Source organism: Rutidosis leptorrhynchoides, chromosome 5 (genome assembly GCF_046630445.1).
Source record: "Rutidosis leptorrhynchoides isolate AG116_Rl617_1_P2 chromosome 5, CSIRO_AGI_Rlap_v1, whole genome shotgun sequence".
Classification (NCBI taxonomy): domain Eukaryota; kingdom Viridiplantae; phylum Streptophyta; class Magnoliopsida; order Asterales; family Asteraceae; genus Rutidosis; species Rutidosis leptorrhynchoides.
The window spans coordinates 93,347,048-93,360,062 of record NC_092337.1 but is presented as its reverse complement, the minus strand read 5'-3'; positions in this window follow the sequence as shown (position 1 = coordinate 93,360,062).

Sequence of the window (13,015 nt, the reverse complement as noted above, 5' to 3'; positions counted from 1 at the left end):
TGAACGAGGATGTAATTGTAAGCATTTTTGTTAAGTAGAAGTATTTTGATAAGTGTCTTGAAGTCTTTCAAAAGTGTATGAATACATATTAAAACACTACATGTATATACATGATAACTGAGTCGTTAAGTCATCGTTAGTCGTTACATGTAAATGTTGTTTTGAAACCTTTAGGTTAACGATCTTGTTGAATGTTGTTAACCCATTGTTTATTATAACAAATGAGATGTTAAATTGTTATATTATCATGATATTATGATATATAATATATCTTAGTATGATGTATATACAGTTAAATGTCATTACAACGATAATCGTTACATATATGTCTCGTTTCGAAATCATTAAGTTAGTAGTCTTATTTTTACATATGTATTTCATTGTTAATACACTTAATAATATATTTACTTATCATAGTATCATGTTAACTATATATATATATCCATATATATGTCATCATATAGTTTTTACAAGTTTTAACGTTCGTGAATCACCGGTCAACTTGGGTGGTCAATTGTCTATATGAAACATATTTCAATTAATCAAGTCTTAACAAGTTTGATTGCTTAACATGTTGGAAACATTTAATCATGTAAATATCAATCTCAATTAATATATATAAACATGGAAAAGTTCGGGTCACTACACGCTGCCCCCGAACCCCCGTCATAATCAAGATAAGTTCAAACAAGTGTGCACTCCACACTTCCCCAAACTTGTTCGATATTTATCAAGATTATTTTGGTTACAAATTAATCCCATTACACTTAAATCATATTGGTGACATAGATCACAACACATTATAGATTGTAAGTATATATGTCAAAGAACGTTACATATAGTTATCGTTTTGAAAACTTAAGTTAGTGGTCTCAAAGTATACTTATAACTCATTGTTGTTAGTTCACAATGAAATGTTAAACCATCCTTAAATCATATTAAATATGTATAGATATGTACATATACATAATCGTATAATTATCATGTGTTATATAGTTCGTGATATCATCGGTGAAATTGGACGGTCAAACGTTGTGTAAAACTCTTTTCAAAAATATAAGTCTCAACAGTTTGGATTGCTTATCATGTTGGTAAGGTTTAATTTATGTAAATATAAGTCTCAACATAATCGTATAACAGTTTGGAAAATTCTGGGTCGTTACAGTAACCTACAACTAGTTGTCCACAGTTAGATGTACAGAAATAAATCGATAAATATTATCTTGAATCAATCCACGACCCAGTGTATAGGTATCTCAGTATTGATCACAACTCAAACTCTATATATATTTTGGAATCAACCTCAACCCTGTATAGCTAACTCCAACATTCACATATAGAGTGTCTATGGTTGTTCCGCAATATATATATAGATGGGTCGACATGATAGGTTGAAACATTGTATACGTGTCTATGGTATCTCAAGATTACATAATATACAATATAAGTTGATTAGGTTATGGTTGGAATAGATTTATTACTAACTTTCACGTAGGTAAAATGAGTAGTTTTTATCAATCTTGTTTTACTCGCCATTTTTTCGTTTCTAATCCGTTTTGAGTGATTCCAGTGGCCACGGTTTCGTATTGAACTTAACTTTATGAATCTAAATAGAAAAAGTATAAGTTTATAGTCGGAAATACAAGTTACAAGTCGTTTTTTAAAGAGGTAGTCATTTCCGTCGAAAGAACGACATCTTGATGATCATTTTGAAAAACATACTTTCACTTTGAGTTTAACCATGATTTTTGGATATAGTTTCATGTTCATAATAAAAATCATTTTTCCAGAAGTATAGCTTTTAAATCAAAGTTCTTCTTAGCTTTTAATTATCCCAACCAAAACAGCCCCCGGTTTTACTACGACGGCGTATATCCAGTTTTATGGTGTTTATCGTGTTTCCAGGTTTTACATCATTAAGTTAGCATATCATATAGATATAGAACATGTGTTTAGTTGAATTTAAAAGTCTATTTAGAAGGATTAACTTTATTTGCGAACAAGTTTAGAATTAACTAAACTATGTTCTAGTGATTACAAGTTTATAACGTTGAATAAGACAGCTTTTTATGTATGAATCGAATGATGTTATGAACATCATTACTACCTCAATTTCCTTGGATAAACCTATTAGAAATTAGAAAAATGGATCTAGCTTCAAAGGATCCTTGGATGGCTTGAAAGTTCTTGAAGTAGAATCATGACACGAAAACAATTTCAAGTGAGATTTCCACTCGAAATAAGATTGTTATAGTTATAGAAATTGAATTAAAGTTTGAATATGATTATTACCTTGTATTAGAAAGATAACCTACTGTAAGTAACAAAGGTTTCTTGATCTTGGATGATTACTTGGAATGGATTTAGAAAACTTGGAAGTAAACTTGCAATCTTGGAAGTATTCTTGATTTTATGAAACTAGAACTTTTGGAATTTATGAAGAACACTTAGAACTTGAAGATAGAACTTGAGAGAGATCAATTATATGAATAAAATTGAAGAATGAAAGTGTTTGTAGGTGTTTTTGGTTGTTGGTGTATGGATTAGATATAAAGGATATGTAATTTTGTTTTCATGTAAATAAGTCATGAATGATTACTCATATTTTTGTAATTTTATGAGATATTTCATGCTAGATGCCAAATGATGGTTCCCACATGTGTTAGGTGACTCACATAGGCTGCTAAGAGCTGATCATTGGAGTGTATATACCAATAGTACATACATCTAAAAGCTGTGTATTGTACGAGTACAAATACGGATGCATACGAGTAGAATTGTTGATGAAACTGAACGAGGATGTAATTGTAAGCATTTTTGTTAAGTAGAAGTATTTTGATAAGTGTCTTGAATTCTTTAAAAAGTGTATGAATACATATTAAAACACTACATGTATATACATTTTAACTGAGTCGTTAAGTCATCGTTAGTCGTTACATGTAAGTGTTGTTTTGAAACCTTTAGGTTAACGATCTTGTTAAATGTTGTTAACCCAATGTTTATAATATCAAATGAGATTTTAAATTATATTATCATGATATTATGATGTACGAATATCTCTTAATATGATATATATACATTAAATGTCGTTACAACGATAATTGTTACATATATGTCTCGTTTCAAAATCATTAAGTTAGTAGTCTTGTTTTTACATATGTAGTTCATTATTAATATACTTAATGATATGTTTACTTATCATAATATCATGTTAACTATATATATAACCATATATATGTCATCATATAGTTTTTACAAGTTTTAACGTTCGTGAATCACAGGTCAACTTGGGTGGTCAATTGTCTATATGAAACCTATTTCAATTAATCAAGTCTTAACAAGTTTGATTACTTAATATGTTGGAAACATTTAATCATGCAAATATAGTTTTCATTAAACATATAATCATAGAAAGGTTCGGAAAAGTTAGGGTCACTACAATCTATTTCTTGGAAAACTGCCGTAGGCGGTTTGTCCCAAGTATTTTTCGAAACGAGACCTCTAAATTCTACAATTTTTCCTATTTTGACGCTCTTTTGACCGTTTTCAATTTCTTTCATATTATTTCTTTTGTGTATGCATGACTTTACATGGTACATATATTTTTAAGGCCTATTATTTCACTCACAATGTAACTATGTATAACACATATAATTTTGAATCTAATGTCACATCGTTAAACACACTTTTTAAATCACTAATATGCGCCGCCAAATGAAGTAACATTTGGCGGCGCATCACCTTTGGTTTCAGATTGTGCTGAAATTCTCCAGAACACCCTAAAACAACCCTAACATCAAGACTCTCGGAAAGTGTCTTGCCATTCGAGGTTGTCAGGATGCCAAAAAAAGACATTTTACTCATTTTTAATGTTCTCTTTGAACGTTTTCAACTTATATCGTATTATTAGTTTTGTGTACGCATGACTTATCATGGTAAATATAGTTTTAACGCCTATTATTTCACTCGCAATGTAATTATTTATAACACATATAATTTTGAATCTAATGTCACTTCATTGAACTCTCTTTTTAAATCAATAATATGCGCAGCCAGATGGAGTAGCATTTGGCGACGCATAATCTTCGGTTTCAGATTGTGTTGAAATTCTCAAGATCACCCCAAAACGGCCGAACGAGCAAGACTCTCTGAACGTGCTTGCCATTCGAGGTCGTATAGATTTCAAAAAGACATCTTTCCTAGCAAATTCTCGCCACGCACCAAACACCACCGACGGTTCGTGGTGCTTGGTGTTTTGTGTATTTGGCCAAAATGTTATATCTATCGTATCTTTTGACTCGTAGCTCTGATTTAGTCACCTTTTTTTTAAATTGTTTATTTTTTCGAGATCTATCTGTTGGAAAACTGCCGTAGGCAATTTGTCCCAAATTATGTTTCGAAACGAGACCTCTAAAGCCTTCAATTTTGCTTTTTTGACGCTCTTTTGACCGTTTTCAATTTCTTTCATATTATTTCATTTGTGTATGCATGACTTTGCATGGTACATATAGTTTTAAGGTCTATTATTTCGCTCACAATGTAACTATGTATAACACATATAATTATGAATCTAATGTCACATCATTAAACACGCTTTTTAAATCACTAATATGCGCCGCCAAATGGAGTAATATTTGGCGGCACATCACCTTTGGTTTCAGATTGTGCTCAAATTATCCAGATCACCCTAAAACGACCCTAACATCAAGATTCTCGGAAAGTGTCTTGCCATTCGAGGTCGTCAGGATATCGAAAAAGACATTTTACTCATTTTTAATGTTCTCTTTAAACGTTTTCAATTTTTATCATATTATTAGTTTTGTGTACGCATGACTTAGCATGGTATATATAGTTTTAACGCCTATTATTTAACTCGCAATGTAATTATGTATAACGCATATATTTTCGAATCTAATGTCATCTCATTAAACACGCTTTTTAAATCAATAATATGCGCCGCCAGCTGGAGTAGCATTTGGCGGCGCACAACCTTCGGTTTCAGATTGTGCTGAAATTCTAAAGATCACCCTAAAATGACCGAACAAGCATGACTCTCTGAATGTGCTTGACATTTGAGGTCGTATAGATTCTAAAAAGACATCTTTCCTGGCAAATTCACCCCACGCACCAAACACCATCGACGGTTCATGGTGCTTGGTATTTTGTGTCTTTGGCCAAAATGTTAGATCTATCGTATCTTTTAACTCGTAGCTCCGATTTAGTCACCGTTTTTTTTAAATCGTGTATTTTTCTGAGATCTATCCGTTGGCAAACTGTTGTAGGCAGTTTGTTCCAAATATTTTTCAAAACGAGACCTCTAAAGCCTTCAATTTTGCCTTTTTGACGCTCTTTTGACCGTTTTCAATTTCTTTCATATTATTTCTTTTGGGTATGCATGACTTTGCATGGTACATATAGTTTTAAGGCCTATTATTTCACTTGCAATATAACTATGCATAACACGTATAATTTTGAATCTAATGTCACATTGTTAAACACGCTTTTTAAATCACTAATATGCGCTGCCAAATGGAGTAACATTTGGCGGCGCATCACCTTTCATTTCAGATTGTGCTGAAATTCTCTAGATCACCCTAATACAACCCTAACATCAAGACTCTCCGAAAGTGTCTTGCCATTCGAGGTTGTCAGGATGCCGAAAAAAGACATTTTACTCATTTTTAATGTTCTCTTTCAACGTTTTCAATTTATATCGTATTATTAGTTTTGTGTACGTATGACTTAGCATGGTATATATAGTTTTAACTGAAAGGTACTGACCTCTATATGTTACATTTTACAAACATTGCATTCTTTTAAAAAGACAAACTTTCATTTCGATGAAAGTTTACAAATATGCATACCAATGGTATTATCGTGTTTCCCAAATATAAATGACTAATCTGTCATTCAACTATCAACAATCTTTTTGAACTCAAATGTTTTGAATGCAACGTCTTTTGAAATATGCCATGAATGACTCCAAGTAATATCTTTAAAATGAGCAAATGTACAGCGAAAGATTCCTTTCATACCTGAGAATAAACATGCTTAAAAGTGTCAACCAAAAGGTTGGTGAGTTTATTATTTTATCGTAATCAATCATTTCCATAATTATAATAGACCACAAGATTTCAATATATAAATAACCATATACTCGCAAGTGTATAAAAATAATTATTCAGCCGATGAATCCCTGGTAACCGACCTTAACAAAATCCATCTAGCGTATCCCCATTATTTCGGGACTCTCATCGGACATGATAAATTCGAAGTACTAAAGCATCCGTAACCCGAATGGGGCTCGTTGGGCCCGATAGATCTATCTTTAGGATTCGCGTCAATTAGAGGCAATTATAATGTCCAACTAATTCTTAGGCTACCAAGAAAAAAGGGTGATACACGGTATAGTAATTCATCGTAGAATGTAGTTTCGAGTACTTGTGTCTATTTCGTCAAACATTTATAAAAACGGTGCATGTATTCTCAGCCCAAAAATATATATTGCAAAAGCATTTAAAAAGGGAGCAAATGAAACTCACAATACTGTATTTCGTAGTAAAATACATATGACGGCATTGAACAAGTGTAGGGTTGGCCTCGGATTCACGAACCTATATTAAGTATATATATATTTATACGTTGGTCAATATCTGTCTAACAATTTAGGCCAAGTCGTAGTGTATCACAATCCTAATGCTCGAGATTATCATGTAGAAGTTAACAAAAGTCTTCTAATTCTAAAAATGACTTTCAAAGTCTATACCTGTTTATTATATATTTATTTTACCAAAGTATAAGTCTTGATAGTTGAATGAATCGATAACTTACAAAACTCAAATTATCACATAACTGACTAAATTGTCATATTCAGAAATTTTTAGATAAATCAATGTAACTAGTTTATATATATTTATTTGTAATTTACATATTATTTTAATGAATTATATGTTATTTTAATAATTAAATAACTTATATTTATTCTACATATTTTAAGTAATTAATATTTATATAGAAAATATTTCTTAAATTATTTCATCATTTATTATAATGTATTAATGATAAAAATTTATTTTAATATATGGTAAAAAATGTATTTTTATACATTAAGTATTATAATTTATATAACGTTTACATAATATCATTTTAATGATAAAAATGTAGTGATATGTATCATAAATGTATATTTGAATCAAATATTTATTTGATTAAATAATATAATATTGATAATAATAATAATAATGATTCAAAAGTTGTATTATTTTGTAATAATAATAATATTAATTATTTTAATAATAATAATAATAATAATAATAATAATAATAATAATAATAATAATAATAATAATAATAATATTTATATTTACTATCGATAATAAATTTTTTGATAATAAATAATAATCTTTTGTAATAATACTAATGTCATAATAATAATATTACTAATAATAATTAAAATAATGAAAACGGTATTTTTATCTAAATCATAATCTTAACAATATTTTAACTGAATCATGATACTTATACTCATTATTTTCTACTCGACTTGTTTAATAGCTTTTAGTCCTCTTTTATATCGCATTCATAATAATGATAATAATAGTAATCATAATAATTAGATGATACTAATATTAGTTTTAATGATAATGATACTAACAATAATAAATATTATAATAATATTAATGATAATACTAATAATAATAATAATAATAATAATAATAATAATAATAATAATAATAATAATAATAATAATAATAATAATAATAATAATAATAATAATAGTAGAATAGAGAGAGAAAGGACTTTCTCTATTCTTTGGAGTGTTTCACTCGGGGTGAAGAAATGATTTCTCTTTATTCTATGATAGAGCAAGGATTGTCTACGATCAACCTCCCCCATACCCCACATAGGTGGGATTGGGTATTGTTATTGTTGTTGTTGTTGTTGTAATAATAATAATAATAATAATAATAATAATAATAATAATAATAATAATAATAATAATAATAATAATAATAATAATAATAATAATAATAATAATAATAATGATAATAATAATATTAATAATAACCTTAATGATAATAACGATAGTAATAATAATAACCATAACAATTTTTAATGATAATACTTATATTAATAACGATAATGATAATAATAATAAAAATAATAATAATAATAACAATAATAATAATAATAATAATAATAATAATAATAATAATAATAATAATAATAATAATAATAATAATAATAAGATGATAATAACGATGATAATAACGACGATAGTAATATTAATAATCATTCTAATAATAATACTAAAATTAATGATAATTCAGTTGACCATATCTTTTAATCCATTCATCGAAACCACACGATTTCTAAATGAAAAGTTATTAATTTTTTGACAGTTTTCCAACGACATGCATAGTCATAAATACTCGAGCACTAGTCAGGGATACACTATTAATATATAAAAGATAAGGTATGAATGCTCACGTATCAATATTGTGATTCAATATTGCAGGAAAGTACGTAGACGCAACGGAGATGATAAATGCTAGGTTGACCTCACGAGCAATACCCCCGAACAATACCCATAACCTCCATAGCGATAACCCATAATTTCCTTAGCTCTATCCCACTCGAAAACCAGTTTTGAAATAACTTGCCCATAACTTCGTCATAGTATTTTATGTATAATAATACTAATAATAATACTACTACTACTAATAATAATTTTATTAATAATAATAATAATAATAATAATAATAATAATAATAATAATAATAATAAAAATAATAATAATAATAATAATAAATATTAATAATAAATATTAATATAGAGAGAGATCGAGAGATTGAGAGAAGAGGTAGATGGATTCGGTAGAAAAAGATCGAGCTTTATAGGCCAACACTGGATTCACCAGCTCCGCGATCGCGGAGCTATGCTCACTAACTGGGCCGAGATCGTGACACCCAAATATCCAGCTCATGCTCAATTACCTCGTGGGCTGCCGACAGTTTAAATATTATATATATATATATATATATATATATATATATATATATATATATATATATATATATATATATATATATATATATATATATATATATAATTATATGTATATTATATTATATTCTCATGTCTAGTTAACCCGTAATTTTGTACCGATGACTTGTACGTTGACGCCCGACTTATGTCTTGGTTCCGATTTTTCGAACGTTACTTCGTACGCTTAGAAAACTAGTACTATACCTTTCACGACAAGTACCTTTATAAATAATTAGGCTTAAAACCTCGATAAACTATATCACTCGAAATATAACTTGAACGTTCGAGTTTTTTGGTCATTTGCTTCATTAAATCATCTTCTTGTTATATATACATACATATATATAATAGTATTAATTTAAAACAAAACGTTTTATAACAAAGTTAATACTATATTTTATCATATTGTAAAATATATATATATATATATATATATATATATATATATATATATATATATATATATATATATATATATATATATATATATATATATATAGTCATTTTGAAATATAAATTTGAAATATTTATTTAATAATATAATATTTAGTTTTCAAAACTAATTATATTTCAAAGTTCATTATATAATTTAAAACCGTTTTGAAATTATTATTTAGTAATACTTTTATTTTTTTGAAATAAAAAAATATTTACAAATTTATAATACAAAGCTTTAATTAAGTTCTTCAAATTTTATATTCATAAGCAAATTATAAAATGTTTTAATGATAAAGTTCTTTTTAAACTGAAAACGTTTTAGTACATTTGAAACTAAATCAAATAGATATGATAATTTTTGTTTTCCAAAACTAATTATATTTAAGAATCATTTTGTTAGAAAGAAATTGTTATATCATAAAACGTTTTAGAAAAGTAAAATTATATATACTCATAATAGGTTTCAAGTTTTTAAATTACCGTTGGTTGGTGAAACGTGGGATAAAGTCCAATGGTTAAATAAACGTATGAAATAATTTTAATGTAAAACGTCGATATCCATTTTCTTAATTATCTACACTCCATAAATTCACTTTCACATTAAATAATATGAAAGCTAAATAGTTATCTTATCAAAGTCACGAGAAAAATATTGTAAAGCATGAATTGGAAATCAAATAGGAATCTCCACTAACCCTTGTCTAGTTCTCGTTAATTGACACATTTGTTCTTACTTGTAAATCACTTTACCATTTTCCGAATATTGATAAAAAGGACAGATTTCTTAAATCACAGTGGACCTCACAACAGAGACCCGTAATCATAGCACAATGTATCTGATAATTCAATCATTTGGTATTATCTTTTAATTCCGTCGATAAATATATTGAAACAAATACGTTCACATAAAGTATTATACATTTAATACTTTGTTAACGTTTTCAATTAATATTACTATATATTATATATACATATCTACATACACATAAATGTTCGTGAATCGTCGAGCACAGTCAGAGGGTAATTGATTACATGAATATAGTTCCAAAAATTTTGAGACTCAACATTACAGACTTTGCTTATCATGTCGAAATCATATAAAGATTAAGTTTAAATTTGGTCGGAAATTTCCGGGTTGTCACAGTACCTACTCGTTAAAGAAATTTCGTCCCAAAATTTGATTGAGATCATCATGGCTGACAATAAATATGTTTTCATGACGAATACGAGTTGAAAATTTAGAGTTTTATCATTGGTGATTAATATGGATAAAACAATTCGATTATGTGAAGAGTACGAGTGAAGCTACCGTAAAAGAGTGAAATGAAGAAAATAGGGATTCGTCTTATCTTTTGACGTCATCATGGTTGATCTCCGTATTAAAGAAAATCTTTGTAATCTATATAAGATTTGATTCTTCGGCGATTAAGGAAATTATGATCCTCTTCGATTTAATGCGATAATCTGTCTCGATTTCTCTGTCTGATATTTTACTATAAATCTATCTCCGTTGTTTCCTTATTTTCACATCTCCCATCTTATATACTTTCTTCTTTAATTCATACTTCCAAAACATTCGTCAATATGCTCCATCCTGTTCTAATCCTTGATATATTCTTGACTATCACCTCTGTCATTCTTCTTTTTCATTTACCCCCAGAGGAATCTGTTTACTTCTACTATGCTCTTGGGTTCATAGTGTTTTTAGTTCTGCCGTGACTTTATATTGCTATACGCATTGATATACACGGTTTGTAATTTCTGTGTTGTTGTCGTACTTATATTTTCCCTTATATTTTGGAGCTCCATGCTTTCCTTTTCTCTTCTCGACTTTAAGTAAAGCGAGTAATGTTCCAAAATTTGTAGGTATGGAGTTTCGAATGAACATAACTAATGTTCTAAGCAGAAAAAGGAAATGTAATAGCACGATCTTGATTTGTTAAATTACCAGAAGTTACGGGAAAAGATAGAACTATCAAGAAAATATGTTCTTGATTTGTTTAGAGATTTTGTAGAATGTAAGAGTCATGTAACATGGCTCATGATGACGGTATGGTCTGTGAATCATAATTTTCCATTAGAAACTCAGCATGACTTACTGTAATATAATCACGTTGATCAAGTGTCATTATATTATACTAACTCAAGCTTCAATTCCCAACACTACTTCAATAACATTCATAATTTGACTCGAAGATTTACAGAATATAGAAACTAAACAGTTTCCTTTATGATGTAACACCGATAGCGTGAAGAGATAAATGATTTCAGATAAGAATAGGTATGAAAATATCTTCAGAAATATCGAGGATATTTATAATGAAAGATACGATGATATCGTAGAATTTCTAATATCAAAGGATGATGAAGAAGATTTATCCGCAAAGGTTTAGAGTCAGGAGCAAGGTATTCGTTAATGACTTCAGCAGATACTGAATTATTTGGATTCTTTGAAGGCAGGTTTAGTCTTTGTGATTTCTCCACAGACTCCTTCATGGTTTGATCAATCCGTTTTTCAGTACCAAATTTTCTTTTTGAGCTTTTCCAACATAGTATTCTTTATCGTCAAACTTTTGACTATTAATATTGTCTATAGTCTTTGTCGTTTCATCAGTTTTTTCAAAACTCCGAGAATTGATTTGTAGACTGGAGTGCCTTTTCAAAATTTCAGAATTGAAGTACGTAAGTTTAAGAGGTAGACATTATATGTATACATATATCTGTTGTCGTGGAAACGCTGCAAAATTCGAGAATAATGATTGATGCTTTCCGGTATTTGGTATGGCAATTATCTTCACAAGATACAGATGAGTACATGATAGGGTTTCAATGAATAATTATAATGATTTTTCGGAGAGACTTACGCCAAAGAGTAACGAGGTTGCTGGTACATCTGCTGATAATGTGGTGGAATATAAAAGTTTCCCCGGTAACTATGGCGAAAGGGCAACGTATATATCATAATTATAATAAGGCTAGTCCGACTGAAAAGTCGAAGTTGACTTGCTGGAGCTGTGATAAAACGGGCTACTTTGAAAAGAAATTGCAAGTTAATTTTGGTAGTAACACTGTCAGAGAATCTAGCACAGATACGTGTTAAACTTTTACTTATGTTTCGAGTGTTCTCTAGGTGCATAACTATATGTATAAATTCTTCTTTTCGTAGATAACATGTGGTTGGTTCATCTTCTCGATTGTTCAATAGTTGAGGTGTCTTCAGGAATTTTGAAGGGTTTGAACATAGGTTGTCATCGTCAATATATGTATGATGAAGTTGTCGCGAATCTTGAATGGGTCGAATATCTTTCTGTGTTTTAAAAGTGATATTTCTAGTATAGTTTGGATTCAAAGTATGATTTCTAAAAGTTGTAGGGATCTAAGAGTGAGGTCTTCTGTTAAATATTGACTTGGATTTCTGATATGTCCATATTCAGAATATGTAATGGAATTTGTTATGAAAATGGTTGTCCTGATTTTTATGAAAGAATGTATATCGCTATGAAAGTAGTGAGTATAGTTAATGATTATTG